The 3,298-nt window shown below is 33.8% G+C and overlaps 1 pseudogene; it reads left to right on the top strand.

Moving 5' to 3' along the window:
• Positions 1-684: 684 nt before the first annotated feature.
• On the top strand, positions 685-2,728 carry LOC149561260 (cytochrome P450 716B1-like; annotated as a pseudogene).
• Positions 2,729-3,298: the final 570 nt, after the last annotated feature.

The following is a 3,298-nucleotide window of genomic DNA, read 5'->3' as shown; positions in this document are numbered from 1 at the left end:
TGAGCACTAATAAGCGTATAAATTTATTTATTTCTATGTCTAAATAAATATACTACTATTAAAAAATATGAATATTAACATTTGTGTTGTTTCTACTTCTTTCAAGATATAATTTTTTAATTATAACTTAATAGATACATTTAAAATAGTCCCACAGTATTCACTACAAATTTCTTTTAGTCTTTTAGACTTTTCCAATATTTTAAAGTATATATTTCTTGATAAGAACTCGTAACTTAAAAAACTCATATTAAAGAAAACTTGAAAACGACTTTATCATGTGATCCCATTTGATGAATGTCTTTAAAATATCTTTGAATTCAACCGAAATGAATGATTGTTTTAAAAATAGTTTTAACAAATCTATAATAAGTATAGTTCTGTACTCACGAAAATGAAGCTTTTGATCATTCAATAAGGAAACGACGAATATGTTATTTTCCATGTTTTCCTTCTACATCGAGGGAAAACCTGTGACCCATATGGAATCAAATAGCATCCGACGTCTGTTTTGGAGATCTGTCCCAACACGTATCATTATACAATTCATTGCATGGCATCCACTCATGTAGAGCCGGCCGTACTCAATTATATCTTCCAATAGCTTGACCACAAACTGCAATGATCCATATAAACACTCTTGTAGACTGTAAATTATACAGAACTGCAGTTTTCGCATAGAAGATGCCTTTGCTATGGACTTGATACAACGGCAGCTAGATCTCCATGGGAGCAGCCGCAACAGTTCCCTTTATCCTTGTTGGCATAGCATATGCAGCTGCCATATTGACTCAAAGCTACAAGAAATATGCCTCCCTTACCTTCAGGAAGGATTGGATTCCCTTACATGGAGAATCCCTCGACTATATGAGGCCATGGGGAAACAAGGTACGCTAAGCACGGAGGGATTTTCACAACCCATATTCTGGGCAGCCCTACAGTTGTCATTTTGGGAGCGCAGGCGAACAAGTTCGTCCTGATCAACGAAAACAAGCTGTTCAGAAACAGTTGGCCCAGATCCCTCAGCGTTCTGGTCGGAGAGAAATGGCAAATTGAGGGAAATGGCCTTGCGTGTGGGGCGGAGTATTTCATGGGGTTAAAAGCTGGGGAAGAAGAGCTGGAGAGTTTTAGGCGGCATTTCAACGATTTCAACGCGGGGCTCCTTTCTCACCCTCTCGATCTTCCCTGGACCACCTTTGGCAAGGCCAAGCGCGCTCGTGCGGCCATTATTGCTAAAATTGCTCGGCAGATCCGTCTGCATAAAGCCTCCTTGAGCAAAATTGGATAAAATCATGAGGAGAACTTTGTGGACATGGTTTTGAGGATGCAAATTAAGGTGGAGGGAAGCCAGTGTTGCTTGAGCGACAAGGAGATTGCAGACAACTTGATGGATTTTTTCACTGGAAGTTATGATACCACTGCCTCTGCTTTGGCCACCATTCTCAAGCACCTCTCCCTCTGCCCACACGTCTTACAACGCCTTCGCAGAGGTACTACTTTTCAGTTATCTTTCCTCGAGAAGTACTAAAAGTCAAATTATTTTCTCAGATGTTAAAAAATATAGTTATTTTTTCTCAATTTTGTTATGTTCTAGATTACAAAACATGGGGATCATAAAGAACAAATACTGAAAGTTTCAAGAAAATTATTAATTGTATTTTAGATTTTTCAAATTTTAATGAAAGAAGTATTTTGTCTAGAATTCCTAAATTTTATATACAATTTAATCTTAAAATTAAGGATTGATTTCTTTATGTGACTGTTTAGTTGTTATCATGTTGTTAAATAGGTGAAATTAAAATGAACTCTACAAGGATTAAGAGATTAGCTCTTGTTGAGTCAAAGCTCCCCCTAATTTTTACACCTATCAATCCATATGAAGGATTGATCTCTTTATGTGACTGTTTAGTTGTTACCATGTTGATGAATTGGTGAAATTAAAACAAATTCTACAAGGATTAGCAAATTAGCTCTTTATATGTCAAAGCTCCACAATAATTTGACACCTATCAGCCCATAACTATTAGTGTTTCAAAAAATCTTTAAACTGAATTGTAGAAATTTGAGAGTATGAATATGAAATCGAATTATAGATTATGTGAAATTTCACTAATATAAAATCTTGTATCCATTGTTTTATATTCAGGGAATCAAGACTGTGAAAGGTTGAGAGATAGCAAGAAAGTAAGTGTACCTCTTACTTGGAATGAGATTAAAGGTGTAGACTATTTGAAAAATGTGATATCAGAAGGAATGCATCTTGTTCCCCCTGTAATTGGAGGATTCAAGCAAGCCAAAGTAGATGTTGTCTATGATGGTTATATAATTCCAAAGGGGTGGAAGGTGTGTATTGATTTATTTATATATTTTATGTGTAATAGAGATTATACCAAACCCTTTTGAATTAAAGAATTTCAATATTGATGACTTGTAGGTTCATTATTCTATCAAACAAAATAGTAACAACGAGGAGTACTTTGACAATCCAAAAGACTTTTCTCCACAACTTTTTCATGAGTGACATGAACCATTTTCCAACATCCCTTTTGGATAGGAAAATCAAATATGCCCTCAGAATGAATTTGCAAAGATAGAAATGGAAATAATTCTGTCCCATTTTGTGTTGAGATATGATTGGGATTTGATGGAGCCCAATGAACCAATTAGCATCTCATTCAATCCTCAACCCAAACATGGTATGCCTTTGAGGCTTAAACTAGTGGGGTAAACAAGTTGATGTGTATAGGTGAGGATAAGTACATAGACAAAATAAAATGGCAATTTGTATATTGTTCTCATTTCACTTTATTCATAATGTTCTTATGTTTGAATAAGACTTTTGATGGGAACTCTATTTTTAACATAGATGTAATCAGTCATCTTATGGTAAATTATAGTCTATTCACGATGCCTTTTTTTTCAATGATGTCATGCTTTATTTGGAGTATGTTACGGTTTATAATTGATTATATGTCTACAAATTTTTTTTTACACCTTTTAAGATAGAGACGAAATGGTGGTGTATTAAGTATAAATATTATATTATATATATTATTGTTAAGACAATGCATGGGGTCTTGTAGAAGAATTAGAAATGTAATTAATATTATAGTTCTTGTTGTCTTTGGATTAAAAAAAAATCTTACAAGTATCGATCTTTATTATTTACTTAAGAGATTTATTCTTATATCACTTCTAGATATTTGAATTCTCTCTTGTATATCTCTTTTTTATTTGTGAGGAAATGTGGATATTGTAAAGTTTATACTAGATATTCTAAATCAGTATATTCTTGTAT

The sequence above is a fragment of the Cupressus sempervirens genome, chromosome 4 (assembly GCF_028749045.1).
Source record: "Cupressus sempervirens isolate cs-2001-9-10 chromosome 4, ASM2874904v1, whole genome shotgun sequence".
In the NCBI taxonomy this organism is placed as follows: domain Eukaryota; kingdom Viridiplantae; phylum Streptophyta; class Pinopsida; order Cupressales; family Cupressaceae; genus Cupressus; species Cupressus sempervirens.
Note: the sequence above shows the minus strand (reverse complement) of the source record. Positions and strands in the feature narration are given on the sequence as shown.